Genomic DNA, 22,132 nt, shown 5'->3' with positions numbered 1-22,132 from the left:
TGAGATAACTACGCAGGTGAATGGGGCAGATGCAGTCTGAAGACAGACAGTCATAGAGGTTCAGAGGGAGAGCAGGAAATGTAGTCAGTCTTTTAATAGTGGGGGAAAGGGTAGGCTCCATTTTAAAAAGGTTTTTTTTTTTTTTTTCCTGACAGGAAAGAGCCAGAAAATAAAACTAGGTGGAAATGCAGTTTTTTGATCTGTGACCTACTATGTGATGCCATGTGCTTCTGAAGCCTGGGAATTGGCTCTGGGAATCCTTACCAATGGTCATCATGGGGATGGTCATCCACGGTCTTGACAATGGCGATCTGGAACTATTTTGTGCAGCTTGCGTGAATCCAGAAGAATCTTTCCCTAATTCTCATGGCAGTGTAGTCGGTTAGCAGTCCGTCATAAGGTCCTTCTCAGCAAGGTGGCACTGGGTGCTCTCTGAAGACCTGATGAGTGTCCCATATTCTGTAGAAAGGGTGGCAAGGCTAGTCAGTGGCAGAGGCCATGTTCTTATTGTCTGTGGATGATATGACCCAAGTGCGCCTGTTAGTTCTTGGACATGGCTATGCATGGCATCAACTTGGTCATATGAGTTATCATAAAGTTCACTCAATCAGTAGAGAAGGGGTTAAGGATTCCTTTCGAAAATACTGTTGCAAAGGGGGGTCAGTCCCTGCCTGCTATTTGGAGCATTCCAAATCTCATTAAGGGCCAAGGACAATGATTCTGGATGTTCCAGGCCAGTTTCCAGGCAGATTTTCCCTGAAGGAATTTTGTGTCTAGTTTTTCATGTTCCATATCTGTTCCCCTAATCCACATATCCTCATCGTCCTCTTCTGTGATGATTAAGGATGATGTGGGGTATGAAATTCTAATTATCACCCCCAAGTTTGCAAGTACGTAGTTTGTCTATGTGCTGAAGTGAGTTCCTTGGTCTGGCTAAATCCATAATGGAATGGCAAATGCAGGAAATGTTTCAGGCATTCCATTCTTTACCACAGTCGTGGCAATGGCATGTCCAGTCAGGCAGCATCAGTCCATCCACCAAACAAGCAGCCATTAACCAAAGAGGAAGCCAATTTCTCAAATCCATCTGGAGAGCCCCAGGGGGTAGGGAGGGGCTAGAGGGACTCCCTGGGGCCTGCTGATATTATCCAAAACTTGGAGAGATTTACAAGTAGTGCCCTGGGAAATAATTTAGTCAGAGGTTTAGTGGATGCCTGGGAAGAACCTGCTGTCTCTCAGTTTCTTAATTATCCCATCTGATGGGGTTGGTGCAAGACCAAAGGAGAGAAGAAAGGGGCCTCAGGAGGCCCACTCAACCCCGATGTACACCCCATCTGATCATTATCTGTCCACCTGTCTTTTCCCATTGTGAGGAACTTACATGATAAACAATAGTCCAAGTCAAGGAAAAAGGCAGGCTTCTAAAATGAAGGAAAGGACAGGGGCCTCTGATCTTGGCTGTGTATTTGACAGCCTTGTGAGCTCTGTCAGTCGCTGGAGAGATAGTGACAGTCTCCTCACGGTTTGGGAAGGAGAGTGACTGTTAGCAATTTTAGCAGAAAGATCAGTTGCGTATAATAGGGCAGCAATTATAGGCCTGCTGGCAAAATGTCCTCTGTCCTCTGGTACTCATGGCGGTTAGGACCTGTGGGATTTCCAGAGGGTGCCAACAGCCCTGAAGACTCCAGGGCATGTCTGGAATGGCTGTGAATAGTGGCGGTCTTTCCCTTTGCAGATGTGCAAGCTTGGGAAAACCTGGGAGTGCAGTGGCTTAGACTGATTTCACAGCAGGCAGAGAGGACGCCTGGAGTACTTCTAGTAGGGACACTGGCCTGAGTGGTTCCTATGTTTCCCCACATACAGAAGCTGTCACAAAATAGAAGTCAGGGAGGGGCACCTGGGTGGCCCAGTTGGTTAAGCTATGGACCTCAGCTCAGGTCATGATCTCGCAGTTTGTGAGCTCAAGCCCCACATCGGGCTCTGGACTGACAGCTCAGAGCCTGGAGCCTACTTCAGATTCTATGTCTCCCCCTCTCTCTACCCCTCCCCTGCTCACGCTCTGTGTCTCTCTGTCTCTCAATAAGAAATAAATGTTAACGAAAAAAAAATTTTTTTTAAATAGAACTCAGGGTTGACCACCAGATGTCCCGGAAACCATTCCTGTAGCTGAGGGCAATCGTGTGGAATGAAGTAGGGTCTCCCCTTTTAAATGTTTTTAATGTTTATTTATTTTTGAGAGAAAGAGTGTGAGTTGGGAGGAGCAGAGAGAGAGGGGGACACAGAATCTGAAGCAGGCTCCAGGCTCTCAGCTGACAGCACAGACCCGATGCAGGGCTCAAACTCACAAACCACGAAATCATGACCTGAGCTGATGTAGGATTCCCACCAACTGAGCCACCCAGGTGTCCTGGGTCTCCCTTTTTAGGGAGGGGAGAGGGATAGCCCAACTTAAACTGTTAACATGACACAAGATGATGGAGGGGTTGGTCAGTGGCCTGCTGGTAGGTAGGTGGTGGGCCTGGAAATTACAAACTTGTCGGAGAGGAATACAGAGGTGAGTGGGGATCCAAATGTATCCAGACCCCAAGCATGCAGTGGGGCCTGATGGCCCAAGGTCTAATTTTCATGGGAAGAAAGTTATAGGACATATCCGAGAGGCACAGGTTGTCACAGAATACCTGCAGCCACTCCATTTCCATGGAATGAAAGGTGAAACATGTTGTTGATATACAGTTGAGAGTTTGGGGTGTGCACAGAGCTAATATTAACACTTTAAAGTAGGTCAATGACTCTGAAAGCCACGAAAAGAAATCTGTGGCAGCATCAGGTAGGGGTGAGGGGCTCACAGAGACAAAGGCAGTGAAGTTAGGGGTCCTTGGGAAGCAGTAGCCAGGTTTCCTTAGAAGCTTATGCAACTGCATTTTTGTACCGGTGAGAGGGATGTGAAAAACTGACAAGACACTTTGTGGTGATTTTCGAAGCACTGTGACATAGTCCTTGTTGGCAGTAGCTGTTTGCAACCATGGACATTAAGAAGACAAGAGGGTGTATGGCCCTGACCGGCTGGTGCTTTAGGAGGGTGCGGGAGTCTGCAAGGGCTCTCTGACTCCTTTGGTAATAGAGTGACAAGTCACAGACATACGAAACAAGAGTGCAGCCTTGTGTGAAGGCACAGAATGTAAGTTGGCTTCAAGAACTTGGAGTACTATTGAGCCCAACTTAGTTGCCTTCCCCAAGCATACATGAAAAGAGAACTTGTGAATCAGAGTGCAATGGCATTGACAAGAAAGTTGAGCAGATGTTCATCCCAGGAATGCATCTTCATCACCAGGAATTGAGGCATGAGCGGCAGCCTGGTTAGGGACAAAAGATGGGGGGGGGGGGTAATAGATGACAAAAGACTTTATGGTTCCTACATTGTACAAATCAGTAGCTTTGATTTCCATCTGAATCAAATTCTGTTCTTTCTTTACTCACAAGATCGGGGTGTTACACGGTGAGGAGGTAAAGCAATAACATCCTGCGGTAACAGAGTCTATTACAGGGTCAGGTCCTCCCTCTGCTGCAAGACAGGGCATCTGGCTACTGATGGGTGGGGGCAGTTCCTTTCTCAGGCCCCCTGAGTACAGGCTCTGCACTGGGGGCAATCCATCCTCTTGTGCATGTGAGGCCCAGACACCAGTGGGCACATCTTTAAGACTCATCCTCTGAGGAGCACTTTGAATGGAGGTGGGTCTCCAATAGGGAAAGGGGGAAGCTTGAGGTATGGTCTGATGGCAGGGAAATGAGAACACCTTATTGTCCCTCCTGCATTTTGGATATTAACTCCTTTTCAACATTTTTTATTGTAATGTCTACCCTCCCATAGACTGCCTTCTAGCTCTGCAAATATTTGCTTGCCCCTTTTCTGGTATGATGTAGTCCCCCTTGCCTGCTTTGTTCTCTGTGACTTTGCTTTTATATCAAATCAACCATTCTCAAGTGAATGTGATATTTATCTTTCATGTTTTCTTTGAAGGCATTTAGGTTCAAGTGTTCTTCTTAATCCTTCATCCATTTTGAGATTTTTTTTGTGTCGACGTATATGTATGAAGCAAGATTATGGCCAAATGTTATTATTTTGCATGTATATATCAATACTATTTTTTAATTTTTACTTTGTTTTTGAGGGAGAGAGACAGATCATGAGTAGGGAGGCACAGAGATAGAGGCAGAAACAGAATCCAGGCCCCGAGCTGTCAGCAGGAGCCTGATGTGAGGCTCGAACCCACAAACCGTGAGATCATGACCTGAGTGGAAGTGGGACGCTTAACTTACGGAGCCACACAGGAGCCCCTAGTCAACACCATGTTGGGAGACACTATCCTCCCCCCACTGTGCATTGTTGGAAATCTCGTGCAGGATTTGCTCACTGCATCTGCAAACTTCTACTTCTGGGCTCCGTAACGAGCTCCACTGGTCTAAATGTCTCATTTGATGCCAGCAGCACACTGTTGTGGTTAATGTACCTCTGCAATATCTTTAGAAAGAGAGAAGTGTGATGTCTCCAGGTTCTCTCGACGTCATGATTGTTTTGTTGCTTCCATGTGTTGTGTGCTTTCATATGAATTGTATATTTTTCAGGTTCCTTAAAAAAGTCATTGGCATTTTTACTGACATAACAAGATAAACATAAAAATAACATAAAAATATAAAGCAGACAGAAAATAGAGACTATCACAAATACAGAAAACAAATCAATTACATAAAAATTTGTATTTGGAAAAGTATATAAAATTTGAAACAAATAAGTAGCCTGGGGAAATAGGGAAGACTCAAACAAATGCCATCAGAATTGAAAGAGGAGACATAACTGAACTAAAGACATGAAAAGGATCATTAAAGAAAAACTTAGGTATTTATAGGCCAACAATTAGATCACCAGGAACAAATTACACATTTTATGCCATAATGTAGTCCACCAACACTGTTCATGGAAAAATACAAAATGAACGAAAGAAAAATTAATAAGATTTCTCTATCTAAAGCCTCGCCCTCCAAGAAATCTGCATAGGAGTCCATGGCTTTATTAAAACTTCTACTAAGTATTTAAAGAGAAATTAATGCCAATATTTCTCAAACTATTACAAACCCCTGATAAAAAAACAGCACTCCAAATGAAATTTGTGAGGATAGCATTGTTTTCACACCAAAACCAAAGAAAGACACCACAAGAAGGGAAACTACAGGTCACTATCTCAAATGAACATACATGCAAAATTCCTTCACAAAATCTGAGCATACTGAATTCAACAGAACATTGAGAGGATCATACAACATAATCCAGTGTGATTCATCCAGGGATGCAAGGATCCTTTAACATACACAGATGCATAAATGTGATGTCCTCCATTACCAGAGGGAATGAGTGAATCAAAGCCATCATTAATTGATTCAAAAAAAACATTAGACAAAATTCAACACATGTTCATCATTTAAAAAGAACCCAATTAAAAAGGGACCGAAGGAAATTACCTCCACATGATCATGGCCACTATGAAAAGCCCACACCTGACAGCATATTGAACGGTAAAATGCTGAAGGCTTTCCTGTCAAATCAGGAGCCAGGTAATGATGGTCACCCCTAACATAAGTATTCCCCATGATAACGTGAAGAATACATATGCCACCTCAAACTATGTCATCTTGTCACACGGCTTATTTAGGTGAAAGTCACTTGAGAAAGAGTACAAGTACCCACAGACTCTCCATCGTCCCTTGACAGCAGGATATAAATCTCCCTCCCGTGTACCAAGAGGGAAGAACCATCGTTAGCACCAGAATAAGGAACACAGGGACAAGAAGGCTATGCAAACAAACCTACTTACTTGGTGACTAACATAATACCCCAAACTTAACTCTTGCCAAACCCAATGTTTTTTTTGTCTGAAAGACACAAGTGCCACCTGCTTTGTCCTTTCTCTGGGTGTCATATCATTAGGAAGGCCATGCACTTACAAAATGAAATTTATTCTCTCCTGTAGATAGGTCTTATGTAAATTGAATCCTTACACTGGCTAAATCCCAGAAGAAAAAAGGGAAAAGCTTTCTTCTCCTACCACTGGAAGACATAACCAGAAAAAAATAGGGAATAAAAAAAATAAAAGACATTTAAATCAGTAAGGAGGAAGGAAAATTACTTGTTTGCAGGTGACATTGATCTTAAACATAACAAAACCCTAGAGATACCACAAAAAAATATTAGAACCAGTTTTTTTAAATGAGGAAAAGAGCAGGATGCAAAATGAACAAAGAAAATAAATAAAAATAAACGACCTGTGATTCTACACACCAGCATGAAAATACATGCAAAATAAATAACAAAATTATACAAGTGAAAATGGCACAGAATAAAGTATTTTGGGTTAAACTTCAAAAAGTATGTAAAACACTTGTAGAGTGAAAATGAACTATGTTGATGAAAGACCTATAAAAATGCACACAGGACTGCAAATACACCTGTACTCACTGAATACAATTATTCAAATTGTCACAGCACCATCTACACAAACTAAACTACAAGTGCGTCCCTAACCCTGTAGTTCACTTTTAAAGAATCAAATCTAGGACTGGAGCTTGATATATATGTCAGAGCACATGCAAATGGGGTCCTCTCTGTGCTGATAAAACCAGCCCATCCCAGACTCTGCAGCTGGGAGAGGAGCCCCAGCCCCTGGAGTCCCAGGTGTTCCCATTCTCTGATCAGGACAGAACAGACACCTCACCATGGAGTTTGTGCTTGGCTGGGTGTTCCTGGTTGGTCTTTTAAAAGGTAATTCATGGTGAACGAGAGACACTGAGTATGTGAGTGGGTATGAGTGAGAACAGGTAAATGTGTGACAGTTTCCTGACCAAGATGTCTTGTGTCTGCAGGTGTCCAGTGTGACGTGCAGCTGGTGGAGTCTGGACGAGACCTGGTGCAACCTGGGGGGTCCCTGAGACTCACCTGTGTAGCCTCTGGATTCACCTGCAGTAGATATGCAATGAGCTGGGTTCGCCAGGCTCCAGGGAAGGGGTGTAGTGGCTCACATATATTTATGATGATGGAAGTAGCACGTACTACACAGACTCAGTAAAGGGCCGACTCCCCATCTCCAGAGACAACTCCAAGAACACGCTGTATCTGCAGATGAACAACCTGCAGGCCGAGGACACAAACCTCCCTGCAGGAGGGGATCACCACCACCAGGGGGCGCACACTATGCACAATTCTGCTTAGTGTTGCCAGGAGCAGGTGAAGATGGAGGTTACAGGCAGGTTTCTTGTCAGGGTCTGGGGCTTCCTCTCCACACAGCAGTTTCTCCAGGGAGCCTCTCTGGACACAGGATTCTGTGTTTACCTATTAACTGTGTGAATTAGATCATTGTTTTCATAGGAAAACTACCCTAACATGCACAAAGACACAGTTGTTTGCATTCCTTACTCCTGTCCTTCAACATGAGTGAACTACAGATTTCCTGAGGCACAATAGCTGAACATTTACATGAGTCCCAGATGCACTCCCTGTGCAGCCAGGACCACAAGCTCCCACAGCTCCCCATTATCTTCACCAGCCCGTGTCCCAATCCAACAACGTGACACTTCCTTCATGGCACTTTGCTACTCAGGACTTTAAATGAGCTACAACTTTATTCAATTCCTCTAAACAAGAGATAAATCATCTGCATGTATTAGGATTCCCTCGAGCAACAGAAGCCAAAGCACATTGGGTTCCATGACAAAATATGTTGAGAAGTACCATGATCTACTGTCACAAGTTGGGGAGCCAGGAAAACCAGTGGTATAATTCTCGCCTGATTCTGAACTAGTGTCTAGTCTCAGAACCTGCAGAGCCTATGATGTAACTCTAAGAACAAGGGCAGCAGGAGACCAATGTTCCAGTTCAAACAAGCACATGGGAAGTAAAAATGAGGGAATTCTTCCTCCCTCTGCGTCGGATTCTACTCAGAACTGTGATGGAATGGGTGATGCCCAGGCAGAAAGAAACAACAGATGGAAATGTCAATCTCTTCTGGAAACTCATCACAGACATACACAGAAACAGTTGTGAATCTGGACACCCCCATAACGCAGTCAAGATGACACATAAAGGTAATCATGACACGTCAACATGCTGTAAATGTCGAGTTCAAAAACTGAAGATTTAGAAGTCCATGGCATCACTGGGGTGGACCCTGGTGGGCATAGCAGTGCTCCTGTGGAGAAGGAGCCGCGAGGCCCATAGGGACTGCTGCGGTTTGAGGATCCCCTGGGTCATATCGGGTGGGACAGTTACCTTCTTGGAGTGCATTTGGGAGACAGGGCATTGCCTCTCATGGGGCAGGAGAGCTGACAGGCACCATTGCACTGCCCTGGTCATTAGCATAGGAGCCTCTGCCGAGAGCAGCTAACTGAACGCTCCCTTCTTGTTCTTCCTCACCATGAACTCCAAACTCCTAGTGTTCATGCAACTGCCCTTCTGGGATAACCAGCTCCAACCACATCACAGCAACACACTGTCCCAGAGGATCAGTGGGGTCCCTGTCACATTGAGTTCAACAATTTGGTGTATTCAAACCCAGCTAGAGCTCCTGAGATAAAACATAAGAGCCCTAAGCTGCCAGGTGTGCCAATGGATTGGACAAAGGCAGGGTGAAGGCCGGGTTCTGAAGGAAGCCTGGGACCCATGAGTACAGATTGTTCTCTCTATGTGAGGGCTTCCTGAACAGGGGTGGCTGGAAACTCCAACTGCAGGGACTAGAGAAGGAGTTGATGCCAATATTTCCTCCCACCAATTATCATGGACAGAATTCAGTGGGCAGCAAAACACCCCCCAGTAGATACTGAGCCACTGACACCAAGCCATACCCACCTTTCCTTCCTCAGGTGCTTCCTTACTAGGGAAAGAGTGCCTACAACCCAGACCACCATCGCACCCCTCCCTCCAAAGACCACCATATACCCCCACAGGCACCAAGTCTACTGACCATAGAGTGAGGCATAGCTTCACCTCTAGGGGAAATAGGAATTAGCCTCTTTTAATAAGGAGACCAAACTCACCTAGTTAAACCTCACAACACTATGGACAAAGTTGAAAAACTCTCCCCTGGAGGCAAGGAGAACTCTGCAGAGGACTGACCTCAGGGACAGAGCAGCCAATACAAGACAGCACAGTGCACACAGCACATGCAAGAAATGCTTCCAGAATGTCAGGTTGTCAACAGTATGTAAACATTTCTCAAAAAAGACACTACTCTAGAAGCAGAAAACATAACAGGATTTTACTAAAACACTTAAGAAAGAGGAGACATGGACATACAGAGTGATAGAGGAATTCATGCCAAAAGAAAAAACCATAAAAGGACATTGCCAGGGATATAATTAAAACACATATAAATAATAAGACTCAAACAGAATTTAATACCTATCATAAGGAAACAGTACTTTTGAAAACTATCATAAGGATACTACCTGTGCTTGAGAAAGCCTAGAAGACATGAGGATACCCTGAGTACAGATGGAAAAGACCTAAAACCAGGTCAGGCTGAAACTTTTAAAATGCTGTAACCACGATGTGAACCTGATTGGATATAATGAACTCATGGCAGAAAGAAGCAGACGAATGAGTAAGTGCCATGGAAGATAAAATTTTGTGAGAAATGAAGCAGGAAAGAAGAGGAAAATTAAAGTATTGCATCACAAACGTATACTTAGGGAATCAGCAACTCCATAAAGTGTAATAAAATTCTTTTCAAAGGAGTCCCAGAAGAAGAAGACAGGGAGAAAAAAGGGGAGAAGTTTTGTCTGAGCGCATTGGAGTGGAAAATTTCCACTAAATGGTGAAGGAAACAGACGTCCACATCTATGAGCCACAGAGAATTCCCATTAAAATTAAAAAAAAAAAAGCAGGCCAACTCTGAGACATAACATAGTAAAATTCACAAAATACACAGATTAAAAAAACCCTATAAGCATGAAGACAGAAGAGTTTGCTAACGAATACGGGAAGATAAAAAAAGATTATGGCAGAAGTGTCCACAGAAACCTGCAGGAAAGAAGGGAGTGGCATAATATCCTCAAATGTTCAATTGAAAATCAGGCAGTCAATGGGGGAGGAGACAAGATGGCGGAACAACGTGGAAGATTTTTGTGTGTCTCGCGTCCATGAAATACAGCCAGACCAACACTAAACCATCCTACACACCTAGAAAACTGATTGAGGATTAACACAACAATCTGCACAACCTGAACCACAGAATTCAACAAGTACGTGGCGTGGAGAGGGGACCTTGGGGAGCAAGAAGCTGCAGGAAGGGAGGTGCTTTTGCAGGCGGAGAGAGGACGGAGACTGGGGAGTGGGGGAGAATAAAGGAAAAGCACCCCTCCCCAAAAGCAGCTGGAGAGAAAGTGGAAAATTGGAAACAGCCACAGGGACTCAACTAAAAAGGGAGAAAGGAGAAAGGAGAGTATGTAAATTCCACTAAGACTGTAAACAAGGGGAGTGCAAAGGCTGCAACTCCACAGCTCGATACCTGGAGGTGCTCTGGTGGGAAGGGAGAATCCCAGGAACAGAGTGGGGTCCGGGATGTTCTCAGGCCACACGGGGAGAGGCAGTTGCACTGCTGGAAGGACATTTGGAGGAGACTGCCAAAGCCCTCTGGTCCCAGCAGACCCCGGAAAACGGCCACATTCGCTGCTGCTGGAACAAGGTCGTTTAGGGTGAAGCCTGGTGCCAGACGTGTGTTGTGATTTTCCATAATCCATGAAACGCTGCTGCTACACTCTCTCGCGAACTCTTTCTGGGGCGGGCTGGCACCTGGCCAAAGTCTCGGGGCACCGACAACAACAGGGTCCAGCAAGCATTCCTAGGTGCTGCTGATATTCGGCCATTGCTCATTGGGCCATTGCTTGGTGAGACCCTCCCACAGAGGGGCAGAACAGGTCAAAGCTGCGGTCCTTTGGATGTAAGGGTCCGGGGAAAACAGCTGCGTCTGTGACAAAACTTGGGAGAGAGGTGCGGCCTCGGGCCTGGTCACGGAGAGTGAAGGAGCAGGGAGTGGACAAGGGCTGAAGACAGAGGATGGGTGCACAATTGCTGATCCAGGAGAACAGACTGGGTAGCTGGGTGGTGCCATTTTCACCTCTCCCGAGCATGTGCATTCGCACCTACAAGCACCACAACAATCCACCCCAGGAGCCTAAAATCGCCATCTAGTGGAGAGCGGAGCCATTACACTGAGCCCCACCCAACTGGGCCAACAGGGCTCTTCAGGAACACAAGTCTCACTGCCGCTTACTTTATAGACTATAAAGAGCTACATAGACTGACATCTAGGGGATAACGAAGTAATTTCAGTCCTACTTCAATCTGTTAGCAGGTTCACCTAGTCAATTTTCTTTCTTTTTTTTCTTTTTCTCTTTTACACTTCTTTTCTTTATCTTCAAGGCAGAAACAGAAAAAATTATTTTTCTTATCAATTATTATTAAAAATATTTTTCTTTAATTTTTATTACTATATTTTTTACATTTCTGTACTTTTTTTCAAATTCTATTTTACTTCCAACATTTTTTTTACTCTACTTCAGTGTATTCCCGTTTTCAAACTTCCAGTTTCCCTTTTATTTTTTCTTTCTTTTTTTTCTCTTCTACGTTTCTGTAGTTTTTCTTGAATGCAGAATGAGAAAAACTTCATTTTACTTTCAATTTCTATTAACAATATTTTTCTTTAATTTTTTTACTATATTGATTGCTTTTACGTAAATTTTTTTCAAATTCTATTTTACTTCCATCATTTTATTTTAGTCTACGACGGTGTATTCACTTTTTGAATTTTCAAATAATTTCCTTTTTTTCCTTTTTGTGTCTTTTTTCTCTTTTTTGTTTCCTCTCTTTTTTCTAGAATGCAGAAAAAGAAAAAAATCACATTTATTTTAATTTTTATTAAAAATATTGTTCTTTATTTTTTCTACTATATTCCTTACTTTTCTGTATATTTTTTCAAACTCTATTTTACTCCCATCCTCTCATTTTAGTCTACTTCATTGTATTTATTTTTTCAAATTCTCAAATTATTTCCTTTTTTTTCTCCCCCTCCCATTTTTATCTCTAATCTGTCAATCCACTTTCCACACCTAGAACAAAACATACCTAGGATATAGCATATTCCATTCAATTTGTGTGTGTGTGATTAATTTTTAATTTTAATATTTCTGTAATTTTATCTTTTAATTTCAATTTTGTGACCTCATTAATTCCTTTTCTCCCTTCAAAATGACAAAACGAAGGAATTCACCCCAAAAGAAAGACCACAAAGAAACGACAGCCAGGGATTTAACCAACACAGATACAAGCAAGATGTCTGAACCAGAATTTAGAATCACAATAATAAGAATACTAGCTGCAGTCAAAAATAGATTAGAATCCTCTTCTGCAGAGATAGAAGTAAAAAATAGCCAGAATGAAATTTAAAATGCTATAACTGAGCTGCAATCACAGTTGGATGCAGCGTTGGCACGGATGGATGAGGCAGAACAGAGAATCAGTGTTATAGAGGACAACCTTATAGAGAATAATGAAGCAGAAAAAAAGAGGAGATTAAGGCAAAAGAGCAAGATTTAAGAATTACAGAAATCAGTGACTCATTAAAAAGGAAAAACATGAGAATCATAGGGGTCCCAGAAGTGGAAGAGAGAAATAGGGGCGGAAGGGTTATGTGAGCAAATCATAGCGGAAATCTTTCCTACCTTGGGCAAAGACACAGACATCAAAATCCAGGAAGCACGAGGACTCCCATTAGATTCAACCAAAACCGACCATCAACAAGGCACATCATAGTCAAACTGACAAAGTACTCAGGCAAGGAGAGAATCATAAAACCAACAGGGAAACAAAGTCCATAACTTACAAGGGAAGACAGATCAGGTTTAGCAGACCTATCCACAGAAACTTGGCAGGCCACAAAGGAGTGGCGGGATGTATTCAGTGTGCTAAATCAGAAAAATATGCAGCCAAGAATTCTGTATCCAGCAAGGCTGTCATTCAAAATAGAAGGCGAGATAAAAAGATTCCCGTAAAACAAAAATTAAATGGGTTTGTGACCACTAAACCAGCCCTGCAAGAAATTTTAAGTGGGAATCTCTGAGGGGAGAAAAGATGAAAATATATCTGTATAAATAAATAAATACCAAAATCAACAAAGGTTAGAAAGACCAAAGAACACCACCATAAACTCCAACTCTACAAGCATCATAATAGCAATAAACTCCTATCTTTCAGTACTCACTCTAAACGTCAATGGACTCAATGCCCCAATCAAAAGACATAGGGTAACAGAATGGAGAAGAAAACAAGATCCGTCTATATGCTTTTTACAAGAGACCCACTTTAGACCGAAAGACGCCTCCAGATTGAAAATAAGGGGAAGGAGAACCATCTATCATGCTAATGTTCAACAAAAGAAAGCCGGAGTAGCCATATTGATATCAATCTAGACTTTAAAATAAAGGGGCGCCTGGGTGGCGCAGTCGGTTAAGCGTCCGACTTCAGCCAGGTCACGATCTCGCGGTCCCTGAGTTTGACCCCGCGTCAGGCTCTGGGCTGATGGCTCGGAGCCTGGAGCCTGTTTCCGATTCTGTGTCTCCCTCTCTCTCTGCCCCTCCCCCGTTCATGCTCTGTCTCTCTCTGTCCCAAAAATAAATAAAAAACGTTGAAAATAAAATAAAGACCGCATCACGAGATGCAGAATGGCATTATATCATTCATAATCAAAGGGTCTATCCACCAAGAAGACCTAACAATTGTAAACATTTATGCGCCAATTGTGAGAGCACCCAAATATAGAAATCAATTAATCACAAACATAAAGAAACTCATCGATAAGAATATCATAATAGTAGGAGACTTCAACACCCCATTGACAACAATAAACAGATCAGCTGATCAAAAAATCAACAAGAAAACAATGGCTTTGAATGACACACTGGACCAGAAGTACTTAACAAATATATTCAGAACCTTTCATCCTAAAGCAACACAATATGCACTCTTCTCCAGTGCACATGGAAATTTCTACAGAATAGACCATACACTGGGACACAAATCAGCCCTAAGTAAGTACACAAAGATCGAGATCATACCATGCATATTTTCTGACCACAATGTCATGAACTCAAAATCAACCCCAAGAAAAAATTTAGGAAAGGTAACAAATAATTAGAGACTGAAGAAACTACCAAAGAATGAATGAATGGGCTAACCAAGCAGTTAAAGAAGAAATTAAAAAGTATATGGAAGTCAATGAAAATGAAAACACCACAACACAAACCTCTAGGATGCAACAAAGGCGGTCATAAGAGGAAAGTATATAGCAATCCAGGCCTTCCTAAAGAAGGAAGAAAGATCTCAGATACACAACCTAACCTTATGACTAAAGAGCTGGAAAAGGAACAGCAAATAAAACCCAAAACCAGCAGAAGGCAGGAAATACTAAAGATTAGAGCACAAATTAGTGCTATCGAAACCAAAACACAGTAGAACACATCAATGAAACTAAAAGCTGGTTCTTTGAAAGAATTAACAAAATCGATAAACCACTATCCAGTTTGATCAAAAAGAAAAAGGAAAGGACCCAAATAAATAAAATCAAGAATGACAGAGGAGAGATCACAACCAACACAACAGAAATAAAAACAGTAATAAGAGAATGTTATGAGCAATTATATGCCAATAAAATGGGCAATCTGGAAGAAATGGACAAATTCCTAGAAACATATACACTACCAAAACTGAAACAGGAAGAAATAGAAAATTTGAACCGACCCTTAACAGGTAAGGAAATAGAATTAGTAATCGAAAATCTGCCAAAAGACAACAGTCCAGAACCAGATGGCTTTCCAGGGGAATTCTACCAAGCATTTAAGGGAGAGTTAACACCTAGTCTCTTGAAACTGTTCAAAAAATTAGAAATGGAAGGAAAACTTCCAAACTCTTTCTATGAAGCCAGCATTACCTCGATTCCAAAAACAGACACAGACAACACTTAAAAAGAGAACTATACACCAATTTCCCTGATGAACATGGATGCAAAAATCCTCAACAAGATATTATCCAACCAGAAACAATAATACATTAAAAAATTATTCACCACAACCAAGCGGGATTTATACCTGGGATGCAGGGCTGGCTCAATATCTGTAAAACAATTCACGTGATTCATCACATCGATAAAAGAAAGGACAGGAAACATATGATCCTCTCCATAGGTGCAGAGAAAGCATTTGACAAAATACAACATCCTTTCTTGATAAAAACCCTCAAGAAAGTAGGGATAGAAGGACCATACCTCGAGATCATAAAAGCCATCTATGAACGACCCAATGCTAATATCATCCTCAATGGGGAAAAACTGAGAGCTTTCTCCCTAAGGTCAGGAACAAGACAGGGATGTCCACTCTCACCACTGTTATTAAACATAGTATTGGAAGTCTTAGCCTCTGCACTCAGACAACACAAAGAAATAAAAGGCATCCATATTGCCAGGAGACGGTCAAACTTTCACTCTTCACAGATGACATGATACTCTATATGGAAAACCCAAAAGACCCCACCAAAAAACTGCTAGAATTGATTCATGAATTCAGCAAAGTGGCAGGATATAAAACACACACAGAGATATCGGTTGCATTCCTATACACCAACAATGAAGCAACAGAAATAGAAATCAAGGAATCTATCCCATTTACAGTAGCACCAAAAACCATAAAATACTCAGGAATAAATCTAACCAAAGAGGTGAAAAATCTTTATACTGAAAACTATAGAAAGCTTATGAAAGAAATTGAAGAAGACAAAATATGGGAAAAGATTCCACGCTCCTGAATAGGAAGAACAAATATTGCTAAAATGCTGATAGTACCCAAAGTAACCTACATATTCAATGCAATCCCGATCAAAGTGACACCAGCATTCTTCACAGACCTAGAAAAAATAATCCTAAAATTTGTATGGAACCAGAAAAGCCGCCGAATAGTCAAAGAAATCTTGAAAAAGAAAACCAAAGCAGGAGGCATCACAATCCCAGACTTCAAGCTATACTTCAAAGCTGTATTCATCAAGACAGTATGGTACTGGCACAAGAACAGACACTCAGGGGCATCTGAGTGGACCAGTCTGTTAAGCATCCGACTTTGACTCAGGTCACGATCTGGCAGTTCGTGAGTTAGATCCCACATCAGGCTGTGTGCCGACAGCTCAGAGCCTGAAGCCTGCTTGGAATTCTGTGTCTTCCTCTCTCTCTGACACTCCCCCGCTCATGCTCTGTCTCTGTCTCTGAAAAGTAATAAATAAATGCCAAAAAATATTAAAAAAAAAAAAAGAACAGACACTCAGATCAATGGAACAGAATACAAAATCCAGACATGGAACCACAAATGTATGGCCAACTAATCTTTGACAAAGCAGGAAAGATTATCCAATGGAATAAAGACACTGTCTTCAGCAAGTGGTGCTGGGAAAACTGAACAGCGACATGCAGAAGAATGAACCAGGACCACTTTCTTACACCATACACAAAAATAAACTCAAAATGGATGAAAGACCTCAATGTAAGTCAGGAAGCCATCAAAATCCTCGAGCAGAAAGCAGGCAAAAACATCTTTGATCTTGGCCACAGCAACTTCCTACTCAACACGTCCCCAGAGGCAAGGGGAAAAAAAGCAAAAATGAACTACTGGGACCTCATCAAAATCAAAAGTTTCTGCATAGTGAAGGCAACAATCAGCAAAACTAAAATTCAACTGACAGAATGGGAGAAGATATTTGCCAATGACATCTCAGATACAGAGTTAGTATCCAAAATCTATAAAGAATTTATCAAACTCAACACTCAAAACACAATCCAGTGAAGAAATGGGAAAAAGACATGAATAGACACTTCTCCAAGGAAGACATCCTGATGGCCAACCGACACATGAAAAAATGCTCCACATCACTCATCATCACGGAAATGCAAATCAAATCCCTAATGAGATACCACTTGACACCTGTCAGAATGGCTAACATTAACAACTCAGTCAACAACAGATGTTGGCAAGGATGCAGAGAGAAGATCTCTTTTGCATTTTGGGGGCAATGCAAGTTGGTGCAGCCACTCTGGAAAACTGTATGGAGATTCCTCAAAAAACTAAAAATAGAACTCCCCTATGACCCAGCAATTGCACTACTAGGCATTTCTCCACGGGACACAGGTGTTCTGTTTCAAAGGGACACATGCACCCCCATGTTCATAGCAGCACTATCAACAATAGCCAAAGTATGGAAAGAGCCAAATGTCCATTGATGGATGAATGGATAAAGAAGAAGGGGTAAATATATACAATGGAGTATTAATCGGCAATCAAAAAGAGTGAAATCTTGCCATTTGCAACTATGTGGATGGAACTGGAGGGTATTATGCGAAGTGAAATGAGTCAGTCAGAGAAAGACAAAATTCATATGACTTCACTCATATGAGGACTTTAAGAGACAAAACAGATGAACATAAGGGAAGGGAAACAAAAATAATATGAAAACATGGAGGGGACAGAGCACAAGAGACTCATATATATGGAGAACAAACAGAGGGCTACTGGAGGGGTTGTGGGAGGGGGGATGCGCTAAACTGGTAAGGGACACTAAGGAATCTACTCCTGAAATCATTGTTGCACTATATAATAACTAATTTGGATGTTAATTTTTAAAACTAAAAATAAATACTAATTAATAATTTTAAAAATTAAAATATTTTAAGAGAAAATAATGTGTGATCATGCTGTTGAGGTAAATATTTCTTAAAGGTTATGCCGAAGCCTCCATTAATTAAGGTAAAAATCCAAAACTGAAAAAAAAAAAGAATTCTTCATATTGTCACACTGCCATCCACACAAACTAATGTAGAAGTACGTCCCTAACCATGTCATTCACTTTTACAAAATCAAACCTAAGTCTGGAGCTTGATATATATGTCAGAGGACATGCAAATGGGGCCCTTTCTGTGCTGATAAAACCAACCCAGCCCGACCATGCAGCTGGGAGACGAGCCCCAGCCCCAGGAGTCCCAGGTGTTCCCATTCTGTGATCAGCACAGAACACACACACCTCACCATGGAGTTTGTGCTGGGCTGGGTGTTCCTGGTTGCTCTTTTTAAAGGTAATTCATGGTGAACGAGGGACACTGAGTCTGTGAATGGATATGAGTGAAACAGTGGATGTGTGACAGTTTCCTGACCAAGATGTCTTGTGTCTGCAGGTGTCCAGTGTGACGTGCAGCTGGTGGAGTCTGGGGGAGACCTGGTGAAGCCTGGCGGGTCCCTGAGACTCACCTGTGTGGCCTCTGGATTCACCTTCAGTGGCTACGACATGAACTGGGTCCGCCAGGCTCCAGGGAAGGGGCTGCAGTGGGTCGCGTATATTAGTAGTAGTGGAAGTAGCACAGGCTACGCAGACTCCGTGAAGGGCCGATTCACCATCTCCAGAGACAACGCCAAGAACACGCTGTATCTGCAGATGAACAACCTCAAGACCGAGGACACGGCCACATATTACTGTGTAGGAGACACGGTGACGGGACCTCACTGGGAGCCCACACACAAACCTCCCTGCTGGAGGGGATCAGCACCACCAGGGGGCGCACACTATGCACAATTCTCCTTTGTGTTCCCAGGCGCAGGTGAAGATGGAGGTTACAGGCAGGTTTCCTCTCAGGGTCTGGGGCTTCCTGTCCACACAGCAGTTTCTCCAGGGAGTCTCTCTGGACACAGGATTCTGTGTTTACCTATTAACTGTGTGAATTAGATCATTGTTTTCATAGGAAAACTACCCTAACGTGTACAAAGACACAGTTGTTTGCATTGCTTACTCCTGTCCCTCAACATGAGTGAATTACAGATTTCCTGAGGCACAATAGCTGAACATTTACATGAGTCCCAGATGCACTCCCTGTGCAGCCAGGACCACAGGATCCCACAGACCCTCCTTATCCTCACCCAGCCCTTGTCCCACTCAAACAACGTGACACTTTCTTCATAGACCTTTACTACTCAGGACTTTAAATGAGCTACATCTTTATTCAATTACTCTAAAGGAGAGACAAACAATCTCCATGTATTAGTCAAGATTCCCCTGAGGAACACAACCCAAATGTCATTGGTTTCCATAACTAAATATGTTGAGAAGACCCATGATCTACTGTCACAAGCTGAAGACCCAGGAAAACCCGTGATGTAATTCTTGTCTGATTCTGACTAGTGTCTAGTCTCAGAACGTGGAGAGATGACGATGTAACTCTCAGAAAAAGGGCCAGAGGAGACCAATATTCCAGTTCAAACAAGCACATGGGAAGTAAAAATGAGGGAATTCGTCCTCCATCTGCATCAGATTCTATTCACAAACTTAATGGAATGGGTGGTGCCCAGGCAGAAAGAAACCATGGATGGAAATGCCAATCTCTTCTGGAACACATCACAGACATCCACAGAAACAGTGGTGAATCTGGGCACCCATGACGCAGTCAAGATAACCTATAAAGTTAATCATGACAAGTCAACCCCCTGTAAACATGGAGCTCGAAGAATGAAGATTGAAAAGTCAATCCCATCATTGGGGCGGAGTCTGGTGGGCACAGCAGTGCTCCTGTGGAGGAGGGCAGAGGCCCATAAGGGGAACTGTGGTCTGAGTATCCCCTGGGTCATGGGGAGAGACAATTCCCTTCGTGGAGTGCATTTGGGAGACGGGGCATTGCCTCTCATAGGACAGGAGAGCTGACAGGCACCATAAAATTCCCTGATCATTAGCAGAGGAGCCTCTTCTGAGAGCAGCTAGCTGGACGCTGCCTTCTGGTTGTTCTTCACCATGTACTCCAAGCCCCTAGTGTTCATGCAACTGCCCATCTGGGGTAAGCCAGCTCCAGGCACAGCACATCAAGACCCTCTCCCAGAGGATCAGTGGGGTCCCTGTCATATTGAGTTCACACAATTTGGAGTTTTCAAACCCAGCTAGAGCTCCTGAGATAAAACATAAGAGCCCTGTGCCACCAGATGGGCCAATGGCTTGGACGCAGACAGGGTGAAAGCAATTCTGACGGAAGCCTGGGACCCACAAGTGTTCTCGCTGTGTGAGGGCTTCCTGAACAGGGGAGGCTGGGAACTCCAACTCCAGGGACTAGAGAGGGAGCTGATGCCAATATTTCCTCCCACCAATCAGCATGGACAGATTTCACTCAGCAGCACAGCATCCCCAGTGCAAGCTGAGCCACTAACACCAAGCTCCACCTACTCCAGCACCCATCAAGTGCTTGCTTACTAGGAAAGAGTGCCTGGCAACCAGACCACCACTGCACCCCTTCCTCCAAAGACCACCGTAAACCCCCACACGCACCAAGTCAGCTGATCATACAGTGACGCATATCCTCACCTCTAGGGGAGATAGGAATTAGCCTCTTTTAACAAGCAGACCAAACTCACCTAGTTAAAACTCACAACACTGGGGACAAGGTCCAACACTCCCCACTGGAGGCAAGGAGAAAATCCGCAGAGGACTGTCCTGAGGGACAGAGCAGCGAAAACACGACAGCACAGTGCCACGGAACATAAAACAAATGCTTCATGAAGTGTCAGGCCGTGGACAGTATGTGAACACTGCTCAATAAAGATACTACCCTAGAAGCAGAAAAGATAACAGGATTTTCTAAAACATTTAAGAAGGCAGAGACATAGACAACAACATGATGGAGGAACTCATCCTAAAAGAAAACATGATAAAAGGTCATTGTGAGGGATATAATTAAAACACATAAACTAATGTGCCTCAAACAGAATTTCTGAAAACTCTCATAATGAAACAGGATTTTCAAAAAGTATCATAAGGATGCTAGCTGTGCTTGAGGAAAATATATGAGACATGAGGGATACCCTTACTGCAAACCGAAGAGACCTAAAAACTAGTCAGGAGGAAATTTTAAATGTTGTAACCGAGATGTGAAACTGATTGGATATAATGACCTCAAGGCGGAAAGAAGCAGATGAATGAGGAAGGGACATAGAAGATAAAAGTATGGGGGAGATGAAGCTGAAAAGAAGAGGAAAAGTAAAATATTGCATCACAAACATACACTTAGGGAAATCAGCAACTCCATAAACTGTAATAACATTCTTTTGAAAGGAGTCCCAAAAGAATAAGAGGGAGAAAAAGGGGGATACATTTTAGCTGAGGGAATATAGTGAAAATTTCCACAAGCTGGGGAAGGAAACAGACATCCACATCTAGAAGGCAGAGAGAACACCCATTAAAATAAAAAAAAAAAAGCAGGCCAACACTGAGACATATCATAGGAAAATGGCAAAATATCCAGATAAAGAAAAACCATAAAAGCATCAACACAAAAGAAGTTGCTAACTAACAAGGGAAGGTTAAAAAAAAAACTATGGCAGATATCCCTACAGAAACCTTCATGCAAGTAGGGAGTAGCATCATATCCTCAACATGCACAATTGAAAATTATGCAGCTAAGAATACTTTCTCCAGTAAGGCAGTCATTCAGATACAAGGAGTGATAGAATTTCCCAAACAAAAACCAAAGGAATTCATGGCCTCTAAATCAGCCCTGCAAGAAATTAAAGGGGACCCTTTGGGTAGGAAAGGAAGACTAAAAGTAACAAAGACTAGAAATAAACAGAGAAAATCTCCAGAAACAATGACTTTGGAGGTAACACTATGGCACTAAGTTTATATCTATCAATAATTACTGTGAATGTAAATGGACAAAATGCCCAATCAAAAGACATAGGTGTTTCAACCTAAAACACCTGTAGATTCAAAGTGAGGGTAGGGTGAACAATTCATCATGCTAATGGACATCAAAAGAAAGTTGTAGTACCACACTCATATCACACTAACTACTTTTCAAACCAAAGTTTGTTACAAGAGATCAGGAAGGCAGTATATCATCATAAAGGGGTCTATCCAACAAGAAGATCTGAAGCTTTAAATATTTATACACCAGAAATGTAAGCACTGAAATATATAACTCAATTAATAAGAAACATAAAGAAACTCATTGATAATAGAAAATAGTAATAATAG

General features: G+C 42.5%; 1 pseudogene across 1 annotated transcript in view; it reads left to right on the top strand.

Moving 5' to 3' along the window:
- Positions 1-6,717: 6,717 nt before the first annotated feature.
- The window catches only part of LOC144616503 (immunoglobulin heavy variable 3-74 pseudogene), an 80,017-nt pseudogene continuing 64,602 nt past the window's right edge, over positions 6,718-22,132 (top strand). Inside the window, exon 1 of the transcript XR_013555875.2 lies at positions 6,718-6,811. The product of XR_013555875.2 is annotated as an immunoglobulin heavy variable 3-74 pseudogene (transcript). The remainder of the gene's footprint in view (positions 6,812-22,132) is intronic.

The sequence above is a fragment of the Panthera onca genome, chromosome B3, assembly GCF_046562875.1.
Source record: "Panthera onca isolate mPanOnc1 chromosome B3, mPanOnc1 haplotype 2, whole genome shotgun sequence".
Classification (NCBI taxonomy): Eukaryota; Metazoa; Chordata; class Mammalia; order Carnivora; family Felidae; genus Panthera; species Panthera onca.
Note: the sequence above shows the minus strand (reverse complement) of the source record. Positions and strands in the feature narration are given on the sequence as shown.